We start from the raw sequence: 20,474 nt of genomic DNA, 5'->3' as shown, positions 1-20,474 counted from the left end.
AGGCTGAAAGACAATATGAAATTGATTAGTGAGCTGTGGAGTACAGCCTCCTTTACAGTCGCTCGCTGCAGGTTCTCGCAATCAGATGTGAAACACTCGTCTATGAGTACAGCAGCGTGAGAGCGCGTGTGTACCTGCAGGCGATTGAGAGTGTTTGTCTTTGCAGCCACTAAAGAGACAGTGTGCATTTTTTTTTTCCTGTCTCACATTCATGTCTCATCCTATTATTGTGATGGGTATTGTACACAGAAAAGATACTTCAACAACAGGTAATTGCACCAGAAAAATATTTTAGTTGTCATTTTGTTTGATCCTTTTAACGCCAGAAAAAAATTGACTTCAAAAACGCCAATTTTGTTGAACAATTAGCAACACAAGGTTAGCTAGTTTTAACTTTTAGATGCATTTTGGAAGATTAAATTGATAAATATAATTCACCAAAACTGACTTATACAGTTTTGACCTAATTCCATTATTATTTACGTTAATGTTAGGCTTACTATTAGAATTTTATTTATTAATTTTACCTTTTCATTTTTTGCTTCAATGCAAATACTTACGAGCAATTTCTATTTCACTGCTATTATTGTGCTATTTGTTATACAAGTATCTACTGTGTGTGTGTGTGTGTGTGTGTGTGTGTGTGTGTGTGTGTGTGTGTGTGTGGTTGAATATAAATAGAATTAAAAATGTATAGAGCTTTGAAAAAAATTAACCCTGTTAATTCAATACTATTTACTGCATATGATAGCCTAACCACTGTGCAAATCCTAAAGTAGCGTCACCGGCACAAAGGCAGATAAAAATATTCGTTCACCTAGTTTTAATAAGTTGCTTGACTGGTCATTAGAAAAAAAAAAAAGAGATCTTTTCAAAATTGTTTCTATGAGAAGATTATTTAAAAAAATGCCAGTAATGATGAGTAATATTTGGTAGGTTTGTTGTATTTTACAGGAAATAAGGAATTGTATTAATTTTTTTAATTTGATTTTACATTATAAGATTTTATTGAAATAATATCTGGAACAGGCTCTGTGCTAAATAGTTATTGAAAAGTGTCTAATTATCTGTTTGAAAAATGTAATTCCTTGACAGCACTAATATATATATATATATATATATATATATATATATATATATATATATATATAAATATATACGCTTTATATATACGCAAGCTGTGACTGCATGCTTAAAAATGTTATATTGTTGGCAGAAGAGACTGAAACTGAGAGCTTGGGGCTTTCTTGTGTTTGATCGGAAATATTTTATGAAAAATCTCTTCTCCTAACTGACCACATTTATGGCGTGTATTTTTTTTCCCAAGCAGTAAATTGAAATTAGAATTTAAACTATTAAAAGCGAAACAAATTCATACCAAAAACAAAATTCTTAACCTTGCTCTCTATTGTTTACACTATATTGAGATAGTGAGGTATATAACCTCGCGTTCTTCGAGCATTGACACCCTCCTATTTTTTTTGTATCTGCCATTTTTTTTATTTTGCCTCGCAGCACAGTTACATTTACCGCGCAATCACATTTGTAACACGTCAATGCACAAACCGGCCATTTAAGTGCTTATTGTAAAGTTGCCATTACACACCACGGCCAGTTGTAAGAGCCATTAAACATAGCTCTCAAAGTGGGAGGGGAGGGCTGCACCCCAAAACTGGGGCAAGGAACCACAGCCAATCAAGTCTGAATAGAAGGATGCAGGCTTCCTATCAGGATGCTGCTCCAGGTCATGCTGACGAATCCACCAAATGGTTCTCCCCTCCCTACTTATCTCCATGCTGGTCCAGTGTTGCATGGCTGCTTTGGCACTCCGTTGCTCAGCTAGCACAATCCCTCCCCTCCCCTGAGGAACTATGGCTGACTACTGAAAGAAAGCCTCTGGTGGCAGCTATTTATAGAGGACGACGTATAGGTGCATTTGCATCTGGAGCTTATGGGAGTGAAAACGAAAGAGATGTGTGGAGGAGTCACTATTTTTTTTTTTTTTTTGGAACTCAAAATTATGACCAAAGTTGTTTCCATCCAGGACAAGTCAGGAAGAGGGTGTTCGCTTTGGTTTAGGTGTTCAGCTTTTCAATTCTGATGGCAAAAGCCCTTCAGGGAAGACAGACATAGCCAATATGAATCAAGTGATTTGAGTTTCTTCACCGAGAACATAAGCGTGCATCTTTTTAAAGCCCAAAGCAGAGTTGAAGCATCTAACCTTTGAGACGCAAACGTTCCATTTATGTACTCGTGTTGCTCTTTTAGTCGTAACGGTGCACAAGCAGAGAGTAAACGATGCCGATTAAGAGATGAAGGAAAGTGAGAGGGGAAGACACAGCTTAACGCACAGATGTATTTGTGATTCAAGCTTGATTTCCTGCAAAGAAAATTGCGGGAGGAAAACATCAACGCACACTCTTTGAAGAGGCATCTGTGTGTCGTGTGAAGAATGCGCAGCAAGCTTGTTCCATGTGAGGTGGAGTGCACTTTTTCCGGCGCTTACATTGTGTAAGGGACTGGTAAAGTGCAGCACAAAGACCTCTCAGACGTGATCACATGCCGATACCGTGCCCTGTGTGTGTACTGCGTGCCACCACCGGCTCTGTGCGGGCTCAATAACCAATTGCGAAGGCTTTTAGCTCTTACTTGAATGGGAGTTCAGCACACACAAACATGAACATGTATACATCACAATCACAATCACTGATCAGCAAGGTTAAAAATAACCAATCGACAATGTGATCACAATATATCTATTCAAAAAACCTTTTGGTTTGCTGATTACAAAGTGCTGTACGGTTTATAGAGTATCAACCAATATGGCAACATTTTTCTTACAAAATAAAGCATTTTGCCATGGTTTAACAACATTGTCTTAAACCACCCAGGATACACTTGGTTAAAACATCAAAGACCTCTAGAAGGTATTTAAGAACATAAGCAAGGTAAAACAAAATCAACTTCAGACAGTAAATAAGCGAATAAGCAGTAATGCTACAACAAATGTTTCTGTTATCCTAAAAATGAACCGTCAGACAAAGTGTAAATAAAAGGCATAATATTTTTCCTCAAAACATTCAAACAAAGTATGATTTGTGGAATGGCTTAATGACATCACAGATCACTAGGCAAATTTTTACATTATAGCCACTCATGTAGCTTGTATAAAATGGCAAATATTGGCTGATCACTACATATATATTATAGTATTTATTATATTATTTATCATCAACACATGTGGTGTGACCAACATAATCATTTGAAGACATTCAATTCACCAGGATATTGAATATATAGTTTAGTGTCTGATACCCATGCTATTTTTTCCTTTTTGTGTTTCTTTTTATTTGTACAATTCAACAGTGGTACCAGATTATTTCCTAACACTGCTTTTTGTATTGTTAAATCATGGTATGTTATTTTTTTGTGTATGTCGGACAAGAATGTGAAGGAGTTAAATCAACAACATTGATTGTACAGAGAGAGTAATTGTTTGCAGGCTTTCAAATGAGCATGTTGCTGTTTTTTTTGCATTTATTTGTGGAGGGGGGGCTTGCGAGATAAATATGTTAATGCATGTTTACCCCCATTCACCACAAGGCCACGGGGTGCACCAAGTGCGGTGGAGTGAGGTGGAGAGGGTCTTCACAGGGGAGGCAGTGAAGTGAGAGAAGCTGGGTGGGGTAGGAACAGGAGGGAGGATGGGCTAGGAAGAGGCAGTGGGGTGGGGGGTATACATTATTAACTACGACTTCATCACATGTTCCCAGTTTCTTGGGGACTTATTATTCCGAGGCGCTTTAATGAATAACAAGAGGAGAGGGCAGAGGGAGGGACTGATGAAGCGAGTGCAGACACCGCCACCAACTGGCTGTGTTTGGTATTGAGCTATGAGCGCGGACACAATGGCAAAAGAATGTTGAAAAAAAAGAGGGCAAGAACCTTCAAAGGTGTCCCTGGCATTAGCATCTGGCAATGTCCCTGCCTGTCACCGTGCATATAGATTGGATTTGTTTTGTCAAGGTCACCTGCCAAGTACACACCTGACAGTGCGACACCTTGAACTGTGTGGGCGGAGACCCGCTTTGGACCTCCCGTTGGGGGGAATTGTGTGTTTGCATTAGATCAAGTCTTCATTGCATGCTCCTGTCTGTATTTATTTTGGAGAATATAATATTAAGGCACTTTTGCGCTCTAATTTGTATTTATAATGCAGCATGGTGAAGCGGGTTGCCGCATATTACCAGCCAAGAGACTCAAATTGCCGCTGGAAAATATCTGAGTGGAGTTTGCATGTTCTTCAAGGGTTTTATTTTCTTTTCTTTTTTTTTTTTCTCCAAAAAGCATGCTCACTGTAATGTTTTTTTAAGCAATGCTGTGTAGTGAGGAATGTGAACAATGCAAGGGGCATTCCTTTTGACTGCATCGACGCTTTTTTTTCTAGTGATGCAATTTGACTTGATCATTTTCATTCTGATTAGCCAACATCACATGTAATAAAACTCAACATCAATACAAATACGAGTTTTGGATTGCAATACAGTATAATTTTACAGCAATACTTTTTTCATGTTAACATTTTTTTGCAATTCTTTCGTCAATCTTGGCATTATTTTTGAGATGAGAAGTATGTATATGAATAGGCTTTTTTGTAAGTAATGTGCATAAAACAATATAAATTGATCGCAAAAGAGAGAAAATAGAGCATGTTTTCGGGTAGTTTTTTGGAAGTGTGGAAATTAGTCCGAATTATAATATGTTTATGTTTGTATGCAAGAAATTGGAAAACAACTGTGCCAAAGATTTCCAAAAATGATTAAACCAGAGATGTAATTTATGATGAAATTGCATCTGAAGGCTCAGAAAGAAAAATTAAAATAAAAAAAAGTGAAATTTGGGACAAATGTATGAATTTTGGGGATGAGAAAAGTAGATTGACACCTATTTTTGGAAGTTGGGATTTTGAGAAACGTTTAAAAATGTACAAGTAGAAGGAGTAGCATGTCAAAAAAAGTGACAAAGCCTTTCTTTGTTTTTAACTCTTGCACTTGGTCTTTGACTCCAATGTTAACAGTCTCATTAACTCATTCACTACCGGCCCTGGTAACATTGATTTTAATTTCTAGTATGGTTTTTAACCTCTAAACACAATCTTTTGATCCGCCGCAATAACGCAAAGCATAGTGAATGAGTTAGTATGGTTTGCTCAATGGAGACATTTATCTTGAAATGTCAATATACGGCGTCTTTTTTCAAGTTGGAATGTTTGCTCTCTGCGCGGCTTTTTTCGTCCTGATGCCACTGCTGATTAGAAGTTTGTTCGCGTCAGACGTTAGTGAGAAGCGATGCCTTGTCAAAAATGCTACAGGAGACTTTCTGCGATTGGCAGAAAAAGTCTGACAGTCCCTCTCCCACAAATGACCACAGTCTGGCCTGGGCCTCGTCATCTTTATTTTGTAACCCAAAGCCCATGTGCAGCTGCTTTTGCAGGCCTTTGATTTCCCTTTTTCTCCTCAACCAGGAGGCCAACTGGCGCTGACTGGTTCTTAAGGCTGCTCCTCATCCTCTCTGATGTGTGACAGCTTAACTGTTTCTCTGCATGCTCAGGAGCGCCGGCGGCCAACCAGCAACCAAGTGGTAGGCATTCTGCTGGTGACTACCGGCAGCCGGACTTCATAGGCACGGCTGAGTTTGTTTATTACACGGGGTCAGAGGTGACACATTTTCTAATAGCCGCAGACAGAAAAGGCCGCGGCGGCTGGCGGGACAGAAAAGTCGGCGTCACACAAGAGCGGCCGACGCTCTTATTTCCCCGAATGAAAAGGAGGCGCATGGCGCTTAAGTTTGACTTTGAGTCTTTGGGGAGTTGGGAGACTGCACACCTGTAACATGTCACTCAAAGCTTGTCATCGCCAACCTGAGCCATTCATCATTTCTGTGAAATCATTAATCTCTTCTCTGGTCAAGAGCAACTGGCTACAGATGGGCTCCGGTCCTGTCTGGTTCCACTTGATTCGTTAGCTCTTCATCGCCAAACAGCTCACATAAGAGATGACACGTTAAAGCCTGTAGTCACTCTTGTAAAAAAAAAAAAAAAAAAAAAGTCTGGACCCAGGCTTGTCTCCGAAATCTGTGACACAGGGATGTATCGGTGGATGCTGCAGGTGATGAAACCCATGATGAGTTTGCACGCTGCTTCCAGCCTCAATCATCTATCATGTTGTCATATGAGAGCTGACTGAAGGAGCTCATGGAGAAATCAGCAGGTTTTAGTGGGAGCTGCCATGGCGCTAATCCCCCCCAAGACTTTGCTTTATTACCTCCTCCAGTCCAATAATGTTGCTAAGACTCAGAGCTACCGCGGTTTGTCATGCTTCAGCTCCACACTCAACTTGCATAAGGGAACAACAATATTGGCCACTGATAGCGCTTAACTTTCTCACACCAAAAGGTAAAAATCTTCAGACCTGGAAAGAGAACAAAGAGAATAAAGTGATAATTCTATATAAGATATTATTCATAAGTTTGGAACCTCCAAGGAACCTTGACTCTGAGAGTGGGAAGATTTCAAAGAAGACTACTGTAAAACTGACTGAAATACATTAATTGTCCCTGCTGTTATGTCGCCAAGCAATTGTTTGTTACTAGTCCAGGTGAAGTCCGCGTCTTGCCTAAAGTCAGCAGAAATGGTCTGTAATAATGTCAAATGAGGGTACAGGTATCTCTGGTGATACATACAAACCCAAAAACATGTTTTTGAAAGTCGGATTTATTAAAAAAAAAATAAAAGATAACTAGTTTAGAATCATATATTGTGCCATAAATATATATATATATATATTTTTTTTTATTATTTTTTATATATATTTATAGCGTCACATTTTTCAACTTGCTGTTGATTTAGAATGACCTCATCTGTGCGCAAGACTTGGATAACAACCAATCATAACTCACTTGGTCATGTGTTTAACTATCAAATTAATTATTGACAAAACATTACCAATTTCACGATTTCGCTAATTCTTCAACCCTATTTCAATGAAATAAATTTGAATTGTTGCCCACTTCTACCTCAAGTTTTCACATGTACTATATATTATGAAAATGAGATGAATTGTACTTAACTTTGTCAGCCACACAGAAAAACAGTAAACCTTTGCATCCAAGCACGGTTTCAAAGAGGTCCGATTTTCTCATGTCACCGTGACCCTTGTGAGGACTCCACACACTGACACTTTCACACACATAACATAAACACACAGCCCTGATTTGGGTTCAACAGTTCACACGGCCACCTTATGAACTAGCGCTCAACCCCCGTCAATGCCTGGACCCTCCTGAGCAAAGGGAGGACTTAAATGAAATAATAAATATGCACGCTATGAGTCCCACTTGTGCACCCGGCCACCGTGACCCCTCTCAGGACCCGTTAAAGCAAGCAGGAAGAGCCAGTGAGGGGTACGGAGTCAGAGGATGTAAAGGGGAAGAGGTCTGTACTCTGCTCAGGTGACCTAGGAAATTCCTGCTAAAGGAGGAGACCTTTGAATCGCATCAAGGGTTCGTTGAGTGTTGGTCAAAAGCATAACAAAAAAAAAAAGCGGAGTACTCGCAGCTAAGCTGATGTGAGCCGGTCTAAGCTTGGCAGCTAGCAGGGGATGGAGAAAAAGCAAGGAGCTGATCCAGTATAAAAACACAAGGGAGGTGGGCCATGAAATTAGAAAAGCAAAAGAGAACCGTATTCTCATAAACATAAGCTCAGAGAAGCCACTAATATTTTGCAAAATTCACTTTTTACACAACGAGCTGGCGGAAGAGCTCCAGCGCCATCCCCTTGATATCTTCTTACATCATCACTCTTTCACCCACTTCTTTGTATATTATCTCAAACAAGTGATAGATGTCTTCTGCTTTTTGATCCTCCAGTGTGTCCTTGACCCAAAACAGGACGCCAAAGGAGTGACGTCTGCAGGTCCAGATGCTACAGCTAGTGAAAACACGGCGTGGGCGAGCCCCCGCTCTCTCCGGGCTGGAGTTCAGTGCTATTATAACATTTGGAGGACAGGGCCGGCCACTGAGGGTCTGCAGCTGTGGCACATGTGAGGGAGATGGAGAGCTTGGAAGAAGGTTGATAAATTGAAGGATTAAAGGTCATTGTTGTGACTTCGGCGGGTTATGTGCGTACCCTTTTTTTACATACTCTACTGTAAATGTATGCACTGCTTATGTACGTGGGTGTAGATTTGAAGCAGTGACTGGAAGGCTGCTGGAGTAGGAAAGATGCCTGTTATTATACGTAGCAGAAAGGCCGCAGTCACTATAGTGTGAAAGTGTGAATGTAATATCATGATAGGCATGCAGCAAGATTCTGTTGACATTCTCAGATAGAACGTGTTATACTGCAAAAATAGTATTTATGTAATGGAATCTCTAGTAACATTGCGAAGCTACAAATCTGGAGTGCCATTTCAACATTTCGATATTGACTTGGACGACAGCCAACTTTGAAAGGCTCAACTGCATCACGTGAGGAGGAGGATTTGGACAAAGAGGCTAACAGGACACAGAAGTGGAGTAGAAAGACTATACATGCAAAAATCCAGCATAGCCACAGCCTGGAAAACTAGCCTCGGAAACTAATCTCATCGAACAAGATGACCTGATTGGACGACTGACTGAAAGAATATCTGTAATTAGACTGGAAACTACAAAGACGGATTTGATGTCCTGAAAAAGTGTTACTGGAGCAAATCCAGCGAGGACCATGCTCAGTACCGCTCTAGCTGTGTTTCCTTTGTGACAAATGATGGATGGATGGATGGATGGGTGGATGGATGGATGGATGGATGGATGGATGGATGGATGGATGGATGGATGATTGAGATGATGGATGAGATGATGGATAGATGGGTTGAAAATGGCAGATGATGATCGACGGATTGACAGACAGACGGATGATGGATGGCTAGGCGGACAGCTAGATGGATGGACAGATGAAGGGATGGATGAATAGATGGACAAATGGATGGAATGACAGACACTTCCTGACCTTGATAAGTAACCATCCATTGCGTAACTCTACTGGTCTTTGCTTATGCTAAACCTAGAAATGGCTCTCAGGGGCATGCTTCAGTTCTCGAAACTCTAAACAGCCTCCGAGGGGTTGGTAGGGGGGCATCGTTTGTTTTCGTGTCTCAGCAGGAGGGAAGATGAGTGTCAACCTGGGTCAGGGCATGGCGAGGCTTTGTAGAAGTACTTTGACAGAGGGGCGTGGCCTCTTCAGACCCCACAGATTGTTGGTTCAATAAAGCACAGTCAAACTCCGCATTATAGTATTTGGATACCCTTTACAGAGGACAGCCTGGAGTAAATACCATTAAGATTGTTTGTTCTGTGCTTTGAAAGGAGTATCCATCCATCCATTTTCTTTCATGTTTGCCCTCAATTGGGTCAAGACTAAGTTGGAGCCGGTTGGTTTGGCCTCAACCTTTGTGCAGCACATTCCAGATAATTCCATGCTCCCAACAATTAAAGGAAGGAATCTTTCTGTTCCACCAAATCCTGTCCTCTGCCATCCAAAAAAGTGGGTGCAGTCTCGTAGTGTTTTTAAGTTTGTATAAATAAAGTTTAGGTGAGTGCTCTGGGAGCACACATTTTCTTCGTTAAAATTGAAAGAATAGAAATTAAACTGTCGTCAAGTCACGCCAAAGTGTTTTGATATCTGTCTAATCAGACCTGTTGAAAACACTTGTATTTTTGAGTGTATAAGTCCACATGTTTTGGATTCATAAACTAAAGCTGTTTATTGATGTTTGTCAACGTTTAATGAAGAAAGTGGAAACGTGAGGTACACAGAGAAAGACAGCTTCTTTTTTAGAAGACAGCTCCTCGGTATTACAAATTAGAAATGTTGGTTGCCCACCAATCACAGGGCACATAGAAACTACGGGAAAAATCACTTTTACCGAGAGAATGAAAAAGATATGAATAATAATCTTTATGGGGGAATGATAGCCAATGATGTCGTGAAATATTGTTATTCATGAGGTCTTGGCAATCTATCAAGGCCGTCTTATCCATATTTGTCTTGCTCCTCACAAGGGAATGTGAGAGAACTTGGCTGCCATGATTTTTGGCTGATGCAACCCGGTGGTTTATGTGTCACGTATACTTAAAAGGCATTACAGGTACCTTAATAGACCACCTCACATCTAATCACCTGACTGGGCTATTTTTAACTGCTCCAACCAACTTTTGAGTTGTTGAAAAAGGGGTCACAAAACACAATCTACTGTATGTATGATTATTCAGAAAAAGAAAAACACAGTAAGCATGACCATCATCATTACTGTTTGAATCCAAAAAAACAAAAACAAGGTTACATGTGAAACAAAAGTGGAGAAGACTGATAGTGAAGCGGTTCGCTTGTCTCATTTGTATGCAGGCAGTATGAATTCAGTTCCTGCAGATGGTTTGAATGTGACTGGTTGTCTCGGTCTGTGTCTACCGGTTCCCCGTGATTGACTGGCAACTAATCCAAGACGTAGTTCTACTTGTGCCCACAGTCTGACAGGGTTGGCTCCAACTCATCTTAGACCTTCAGCAAGAAAAGTAGGAAAAAAAAAGATGAATAAATGGGAATGACAGACAGATAGACAGTCCTCTATTTGCTGTCCATTTACCCATCATTTCATTTTCTACACCACTTGCCCTTATTACGGTTACGACTAAACTGGAGAAAAGTTGACTGAACTCCGGACATGCTCGCCAGTCCATTGCAGAGGAAATATACAAACTTTTATTAGCGAAAATTTAAATATGGGTAGACTGTCCTATACTGTAAAATCCAATGCATTTAAAAGATTGGATTTAGAATTTAAAATAGCAACCATGCAGCCTGTTGGTAGGACTTTTTCACTAAGAAAATGTCTAATAGAATCAAACTCATTACACTGTAAACCTAGGCACAAAATTCGTAGGTACAGTAGCCAAAAAGTTGCTAATTCTGCTCATTCTGAGTCTTTAGCTGTCTAGTTTGCCACCAATCTTGGAAGGTATTTCCGTTGTTTGCCATTGTTTACTTCAAAATATGTCCACATCCTTCTTTATTGCTTCTTTACTCAGCTACTGTTTGCTAGTCTCATGCCCAGTTGTTGGCAGACAACAAATAAGCAGGTTTTTTTTTTCTTCTTCCGTGGGTGGATATTCCACCGCGGTCTTAGCAAAGTTCCCGAGATACAAGGCGATTTTGAGTGTGCCAAAGAATGTGCGGCAAATGATTGACACCTTGTCAGTCATGCCTTCTGTCTCTGGCTTGTTGTTGTCCTTGAGCACAAGGGTTTCTTTCAACTCAAATGACACACCATAAGAGTGTCTCACAGGTCGTTTTATTACTGTCTTACTGATCGTTTTAACATTGTTTTGTATTGAAAGCTCTGTCTGTCATCATAAAAAATCATGTCATCATATTGTCACTATTGCATAAGGAATATATTTTAAAAAAAATCTAAAACAGGTTACCGGGGCACCAGGTAGCCCACAAGTACATCAGTAGCTCATACTGGCCTATGATGTTTTTAATCTTTACCTCGTATTTACTTGTTAGCGTATTTCGCTTTCAAGGTGTTAAAACATGATAACGTGGTAACGTGCTGTTTGCCAATAAAGCAATTTGTGTAACCGCATGCACATCAAAATATAGGCTTCCGTTATTGGCTTCCCTACAACGTTTCATAGACAATGGGTAAATAGTTTTAATAGCATCTTGTTAAATAACAAAGTTGGCTTGAGATGATATTTATTTTTATAAAAGTAAGAGAAAGGGCCGAACGTTTCAGGCTCCCAGGCAGCATTGGAACCATTTGTCATGCCAAAATGATGGCGACAAAATTAAAAAAAAAAAAAAAAAAAAAAGATGATTTGCTCTGACAAGTGCAGTGTTTCAAACCACCTATTTCTGTCCGTCCCTCCCACAGTGTGTGTTGCTTAGCTTGACTGACAGTGTCAACCAACACACCACTGCACAAAATGACACCTGGCAGACGTCTTCCAGCTGGCGTCAAAATCATAATCCTGTCACCTTGAGGGAAGTGGATGCAGTGTGAACGTTGCCATAGCAGCAGCTAGCTAACATTTAGCATGGTGGACCAGCATTTTTATGTAAAACTCTCCAGCACCTAGTTGAGAATCTCTCCAGACATTCCATATTCTCCATATATATGTTTATATGTGGCATGTATATAATTTTCACTCTGTACCTCTGAATGTCAAAATGAAGTATTTTTATCTCATAAAGACAGGTATTGTATTAGACCTCAGGAATGGAAAATGCCTAATCTGACTCCATTGGAGCGTGCACACAGTTTCTCTTTGTGTCTTTCACTCAATTTGTATTTCCCTTTAATTGAGAATCTGTTCACAAGGACAAAAAGAGATAATAGAGGAAAAAGATGGGGGTTAATTAGCCCTTCTTGCTTGCATTGGATAAAGGACAGTTCATGTTCAAAGCCACTTTCTTTTTTTTTTTTTTGTTCTTTCGCTCTTCCATCATGATGGGGATTTTTGGCCCATAATATAGCCTAGCATCCCTGGCAAAAATATTGTCCCTTGGCTACAAGTTAACCTTAAGGAGGTCTCATTTATTTTTGTGGTTGGCTAATTTAAATCTTAACAGAAATAATGCCAAACAAAACTGATGAATATATCAGAACATTTGACATTGAAGAGAAAAAAAAAAACCTCCTGCACCATCTGTTTGACATTTTGAATGCTTTATTTCCTCCTAAATCACTATTTTGTTCATTGTAGTTTTTGAGTATTTCACTTGAGTGGTTTGTGCATTATGCTGCTAGCACCTATAGAGATTCAATTTTATCCCCAAAACTGACAGCTAAAAATAAATAAGAAACATTTGTCATTTATTGATTACCTCTAAGTTGTGCAGGTCCACCTTACGTTGTGCCTCAAACGTGAAGTTCAAATCGCTGTTTATTCAGTAGACATCCCGAAGTGAAGGTTACTGTCAGAATGGCGTTTAAAAGCAAAGCGGTTCCACGTGAAAATGTAATTGCATGTCGACAAGATGCAACTATTCACCTAAAAACGACAACCCCCCCCCAAATAAACATTGACGTTACTGTATATGTCAAGATCTGTCAGTAAAGCCGTTATGAGGCACCGTCTTGAATATCTTGGCAGCTTTTTTTTTTTTTTTTCCTTTTCAGCGTTTGACAAGCATGCTGATAATTCCGATTCGAAAGCGCCATTTGTGACGTCGTCGTTGGCATCAGGTTCAAGGATGAAGCTGTGCGAGGATGGAGATGCAAATACACCCCAGTCTGAGAGGCCAATTATTTCTCGTCTCAAAGGCTGCAAGAATGCTCGTCTAATTATGGAGGAGCCCGCTCGTTCGGCAGGCTGAAAAGCTGCAGCTCCTTGAAAACAATTTGCTCCCGTTGAGTACCTAGAGTAATTAACGTCGGCCTTAGTATTGAGAGAAAGTTTGTTTTTTTTGTTGTTTTTTTCAAGTCATTCACTTGCGTGTCGTGAACTACTTTGATTTATCACCTCAACTTCAAAAGTGTTTTCAGCCGCTGCAAGACGAGCTGAACTGTCGTCGAAGGAAACTTTGAGGGACCTTGAGTGGCTCGACTCCCTTTTGGCGCATCTTTAAAATGTCTGCCTCGAAACAACTGGCTTCCGCAGACATAATGACGGCGAGATAACAGCTATATTTACTTAAGTGTTTTCATGCATTACCGCACTGCCGATGAAACAACAAACACCGATTTGCTTAAATACACAATGCACTCCGTAAACATGCGCGGAGGAGAACGCATTTACTCACAGAAAAAATAGCATGTGACACACAGAAAATCTCTCCTCGACACTTATTCTTCGCTTTCGGGCGTTCGCGAAATGATTGTATTTATTCCGAGACGGAAACGTATCACATGGATAAAATCAATCAACGATCAGAGAAGTGGCACTTTGGACAAGTACGGCATTGAATGTGAATGCGGTCTTTTTAAACTGAATCCTCTGGTTAGAGGAAGCCATTTTGTAATATATTTTGCCTTACCCTGTCTTCACAAAACCTGGACATCCAAAGCTGAAAGGTCATTAACACCACTGACCTGTGTCTGCCTTATTGTTGCGGGGTAATAGTTAAGGCAAAATGGAGCTCGGCCGCCATAACAAATACAGTCAGATCGCCAAATTGGAGTCAGGGAGGAAAAGAAGCCGTTGTGGTCAGATGGGAGAAAGAAGCTTGGAGCTTTTTTTTTTTTTTTTTTTTTTGGGGGGGGGGGGTCACAAGGTCATTTTGTTTAAATTCCCCTTGGTTTTTGATGAGGAATGAGGTCATAGCATCATGATGACCGCCTCCAGAGACTGAGCTGTGGTTTTTCTTTAGTGTGTCTTTAACCTCCTCCGTGTGAGACCGCAGACCTGTTCGGCCACAGGTCGCTCCCTGGGATTCATCACGGTTAATGTGAAGATTGGGGATGAGGCAGACGTCCGACATGTTGGTATGGCAACGGCCCAGCAAATGAAGTATGAGAATATTGGATTGAACCTTGCATGTGCTCCGTAATAGATTCAAATAGTCACACAGGTCATGCGTTGCAGCCTGCGGAATTTTATTCACCTGTATGTACCATGGTTATTACAGTTCACGAAAAATACTGGGTGAAAAGAAGTGTTCATCGCAAATAAAGTAAAAATAAAGGCATTTAAAAAGAATACTATTATTTACATTTATAAATAACAAGAATCATAGTGAAAATATCCTTTGGTTTCATTGTTATCAAGTAATTCCTTAAAGGAGCTTTTGGGTCTCCGTTTTTTTTTATTTTATTTTTTGTTTGTAATTTCTATGCAATCTGACAGAAAAAGGATGGTTGAAACATGGTTTCACTCATTGGTGGGCCATCAGGGCCAGCAAGGCCTTCTCTGCTGGCCTAACCTAATCTGACATCATTCTCATAATAAACTTTAATAATTATAATACTATAATAAATTTTGATATTTGACTGTGTTTCCGGTGTGTTTTACTGTCATGCACAGCATTAAAAATTGTTGCTGTGAATGGCTTGACATTTTTTTTTTCTCATGTGTACACTAATCGATGGCTATTCAGGACAACCAAAAATATTGCTCTTTTTTTTTAAACCGAGGTACACAAATTACTCGAGGACTGCTAGCTACTGCAGCTTGCAAATTGTATTTGAAATTTTTATAAAGAACTCAGTGACTAAATTACAGGCTGTTTGTGTGTTGTTGGCATAGAGACAAATGCCCTGGGCCACTGCTCTCAAACTATGGTTAATACATCGCAGCTTATCATAACAGTACACGAGCACTGTGTAAATATGCCTCTTAGTGCTTGTGACCAGATGTTTTTCACTGTGTTGCAGAAAATATCCAGTAAGAGTTTAAGAAAAGTAGGAACTTATCCTGCTAGAGGTGTGAAAAGGAAATACAGATCGGAGCTTCCACAGCAAATTATGTTTTTGAATACATTACATTCTTAATTCTAGAGCAGTGGTTGTGATTCATACACTACACCCTTGCTGCGAGGCTGTTATGATTGAGTTTATTGAACTCTGTCTGGCAAGTGACTTGCAGTGAAAAGAATCCAAGTAATCTGTTGTTGTAGCCTCCTGATACACAATTTTATTTCTCAATGTTCCTGTTACGTAGCTAAAGGTGTGATTTTTTTTTTTTTTTTTGGTCTCCTGCCCTTACTTATGCTCAGTGGCAGTAAAACAGACAGAATGACTTCTCCCCCTGTCTCCTAGGCTGCCCGGAGGGTTATATTGATAATATCCAAGCCTGCAAGGCTCAGTGCATCCCGTGGGGCTCTCAGCACAAAATGGAAGAAGAGTCCCCGGACACACTTTGCGCTCCATAGCCCCACTTGCTCAAAAGAAAGGAAGCAGGTATGCACACTCAACACATTCCACACACCTCATTTATTCTCATTGCGAGAGCCCCCGCTCTCGCCGGCTCCTGAAAGCGATGATCACAGGGTGAAGGGATGGACAGTCAGGTTGGCTCCTATCACATGTGCTAATCCTGCTAGTGCAGGAGAACCTTGCTTTTCACACCCCGACTTGTTAGGTGGGCAGATGGAAGTGAAAGTGACTTCTTGCTGCCGGGTCCCACACATTAATAATTTGACTGCTCATCTTTATTTGTCACGGGTGCACACGCACTGTGAATGACAAACATATGCAGGGATGCGCTGGTCCGCAACCCCCTGCGGTTGCGGCAATCTTCGGGTGTCAGGGGCAAGGGCATTGTTGGAAAGTGATGCAGTTAAGTCTGATCCTTGAAGGCGAGGGTCAAAAACATTATAAAAGTTTGTCAAGAGACTTTATAAGGAGGAGGTCATTGGGTAAATCAGTGGTTCTCAAATGGGGTACGTAAGATTTTGAAAGGCTTTCTACAGGTATAAGCAAAGCTAATTTAATGCTTCATAATGCTGTGACAGATTTTTTTTTTTCAAATTAAGAGCAAATGAATTGGAACATCAAGCAACCAATTGATAGGTTGTCTTTATTAAGCCTTTATTTGTTAGATTTTGTACAGATGCACGTTGCCACTAGTGAGGCCAGTGGGTTAGGGGGTAGAAATATTTTATAGGTGTTACATTGTTGAAAAAAGGCTGAGAACCACACTACGACTGTCATTAAAATATAGTGAGCAAATGAAAAACAATTGTTTTTTTAAACGCCGCATGCAATCTTGTCATTTGTGGATTTTTTACTATTTTCTATTATGAACACTTAAGAGTATAATTCCTACTGTGTGGAGTGAATAAGTCTTTTTCAAGGTTGAAAAATATTCAATTCACTGTATACTAATGTGTTGTATTGTGAGAGACCTAACGTATTTAAGATATGAGCTTTCTGATATTTGGCATTGACTCAAAAATTTGAGATATTACACTGTATTCGCTATTAGGAGCAGCACAATAGCTTTTGAACTAATACAAAATAATGTGGCAAAATGCTTTGTGTAAATTGCAGAACTGCACATTTTATAAAAATATTTTTTTTCTGAGTGGTTTTATAGTTGTGGTTGTATTGTTACAAAAAAAACATAACATTATAAAAAAAAAAAAAAAAAACATAACCCTGACCCTAAGCAACAAATAAAACACATGATGTTATCCTGGTACTCTGTGTATATAAGTTTGATATGTATGAGTATAGTTTCTCTTTTCATGTAAAATATTTTGATTCCACAGAAATAATGGACAATAACTAGTATATCGTTCTCTTCCAGAAGATCCCATTGTTTGTTTGGTTTACATTTCTCCACATAAGGCTGTATTAAACAAGCATTCAGTAATTAGACGCGGATCTTATAAATATTTAAATTGAATATTAACAGCCAAACAAAAACACTATTCGCTTGAATATTTTACATAAATCCTTGCATACATTTGCAAGGGCCGTTGCTTGAATGCATATGGTGGCAAAGCGCTCTTGGTAAATAACCTGAGCTCCTGACTGGGAGAGTCTTGCGGCTCCTCAGCGTGTGAGTGTTTATGTGTTGGTTTATGTGTCAGTACCAAGCGGGACGCCCGCTGAGAGCAAAGATGCTGTAAAACAGGCAACGCATATAATTGTACTGCAGCGGGTGTCACCGAACGTGTCCCTCGGTGAATGCACATAAGGCACGCAAATGTCAGCGCAGCCAAGCAGAAGGTTATGCGAAGCCTTAAAAAATACTAACTAGAATAGGACTCGGCGGAACGAGTGCTTGTGCCGAGATCGAAGACGGCTAAAAGAAAAAAAACGCGTCGGACCGCGTTGTGGCGGGCAGCGGTCATGGAAACCATCGTTTAGCTTTTCCATTTTTGGTCCACCTCACACGCAGAGGTTGCAGGTTCAATTTTGGCTTCCGATGTTGAGTTTGCATTTTCTCCCCGTGCCTGTGAGAGGTTCCCGATTTCCTCACACACTCCACAAAAAATGCTTGGTGTATTGGCCGCTCCAAATTGTGTTTTGTGAGTGTGACTGGTTGGTTGTTGTGTTGCAAAAGTCATTTTCTCTCAGTCATCTCGTTTTTTTGGTCTAATGTCCTGTTGCTTGTCACCTGTGGCGATAGCTCCCCCAATTTTATTTACTTTGTACCCTAGGCCTAATTGCTGATGCATTTAAACATCAGTTTATTTTGGTTGTTAGGTTGGAGTTAGCTGATGTTCTTTCAAGCTTGAAAGCGTTACAAGTAGTCAGGCGCTACCATTGTCCTTTTTGAATGGCAATGATAAAAGCGCACGTTTGATATGCTAATGTGTCATTAAAACTGAAGTGCTACTGACTAGCTAACTGACTGAATGACTATAATCGCTGTGTGTTTGCATGTGTGTGCATGCTGATTTTATGCATGGTGAAATTAAGGTGACCGAAATTTCAAAATTAAAAACAGGGACACTTCAATTTCACTGAAATGGAAATATGCAATAAATTCTCACTAGGAACACTTATAACAAATTTGATAGCTATTTAATCTGGGTATCAATGGTTGTATGACTAATTTTGCTGATACTAAATGTGAACATTTTTGCTGGGTCCAGATGTTGTACCAATACTGTGAAATTTGCGTCATTGAACCCACCTTCAGTCAAATGCGTGCGTGCAGTTCTTTCTTTCTTTTGCCTATTCATGCAGCTATCGATTGCGAATGCAAGCACTTTTACTTTCTTTGTTTGTCCAAAGCCTTTCACGTAGAAATAAACATTGAATATGCGATGCGCTGGTTAGCACGTCCGCCTCACAGTTCAGAGACCCTAGTTCCAATCCACCTTGCGCTGACTGGACTTAAAAAAGAGAAAAGGGGACATCAGAATGCAACCTCTTTAAAATTGGGACAAACCGCGAAAGCCACTAGACTTCTAATCCTAGAATTCAGTTGGAGATGCTTCATTGAATCAAATTAACCAATCGCAGTGCGTTTGAATCAGAAATGGTGGAGCACAGACCTTCACCACTCCATTTAAATAATAAAGACGATTTCGGGAGTCCTACCATCTGTGACTTGGTAAGAACAGGGGTCCGTGTGCTTGCTTCCTCATCTTATCTCAGCCATTCACCTCTCACACCGCTCCCAAATCGCAGAGGTTGGCTTAGGCTACTAAAACTGGGTCATGTGGGTCTTGGTTGAATAAATACTCAGTAGCAAGCTTGTTGGGATGAAAAAAATGTGGATAGAGCAGTAGTGTTTTGTGGCTAGGGAGAATAAGGAGTAGAAAGGTCAGGACTGAACAGCGCAGCCCCGTTGCTAGGGGACATATTTTTTGGACAGCATGCCAGACTCGTAGAGCCAGACTGTCAGTCTCTGCTCTGCACGGGTCGAGGCCAAGGTGCAGGCTGGAGGACCTCAAGGTCGTGACCTTTACCTCTTCTGTTGACAGGAAGTGGGAAGGGGGAGCGGAAGGGAGGGGAGGTCAGAGGGATCTGGATGCTCGACTTAATAAGAATCCATAGATAAAAATATGCATCACTTGTCTAAATGGGAAACTGTAATTGGTGTCAAGAAAGTACGTTGAAGTGATGCATCTCGAGGACGTATCAGGAATTAGCTAAATTGCGCCTGGATTGTTAATTGACGTGTATGTTTTTGTTCTGCTGAGTAGCTATTAAAAAGCTTAATCTTACAACAGTTATTATTGCGTGATATTAAGATATTAAAAAGCTTAAGCTGACAACCGTTATTATTGTGTGATAATCATTTTAGTTGCAAAGTGATGACATAAACACCAGCGTTTTCACACTTCACACAAGTTTTTTTTTGTTTTACATTATTAGAGTAATTTAGCTATGCTATAAGTACAATTTACACTACGAGGGGTGCATGAAAAGTTTTAAGCGTCAAAAAAATGAAAAGAGATAAAAGATTTTTGAACATTTATTTCACTAAGGGCTGAACATCTTATAAAATTATTGAACATTTTGGCAGGGGGTTATCTGTTGTGGTCTTTAGCTATTTATTTAAGATTAAAATTGAGAATGGTGAGAAAAAATGTTAAAAATAGGGTTAGAGAATTGTGTTGAGAATATTGTGTTAAAAGGTTTTTAAAGTCATAACAAACTACTTTTGTATACCATGATAATCTGTGTATCCCACTCAAACACGAGACATCAATGGAAAAGCCCGGATGTCATTTTCTGAGCACACTAAAACAAATGTCCAATACAGTGGACACAAATGAAGAGGCATGATCTCAGGGAGAATATTCCTAAAATAACATGTTTTGCCAAATGTCAATATTCATACATAGCATACGTTCAGTGTGTTTCAATGTATTTTTGTGGCATAGTTGTTTGCAACCCTAGTTTATGAAAAGACATGTTTTATAATTTGGCTAACATAAAAAAATATGACTTCTGCCCTTTATTATTAAATGTCAACACAACCACATTTGAGTCCAGGAAATGAAAATACATCATAGGCAATTATTT

General features: G+C 39.9%; 1 long non-coding RNA gene across 1 annotated transcript in view; it reads left to right on the top strand.

The window, feature by feature from the left end:
* Window positions 1-15,920, top strand: part of LOC148417013 (uncharacterized) — a 115,628-nt gene extending 99,708 nt beyond the window's left edge. The window contains exon 3 of the long non-coding RNA XR_015867035.1: window positions 15,801-15,920. This is a non-coding gene — a long non-coding RNA (uncharacterized LOC148417013). The remainder of the gene's footprint in view (window positions 1-15,800) is intronic.
* The last annotated feature ends 4,554 nt before the right edge of the window (window positions 15,921-20,474 follow it).

Source organism: Hippichthys cyanospilos, chromosome 10 (assembly GCF_059441005.1).
Source record: "Hippichthys cyanospilos isolate Australia breed blue-spotted pipefish chromosome 10, RoL_Hcya_1.0, whole genome shotgun sequence".
Classification (NCBI taxonomy): Eukaryota; Metazoa; Chordata; class Actinopteri; order Syngnathiformes; family Syngnathidae; genus Hippichthys; species Hippichthys cyanospilos.
The sequence above is the reverse complement of the archived record's forward strand: the minus strand, read 5'-3'. Positions and strand labels throughout refer to the sequence as shown.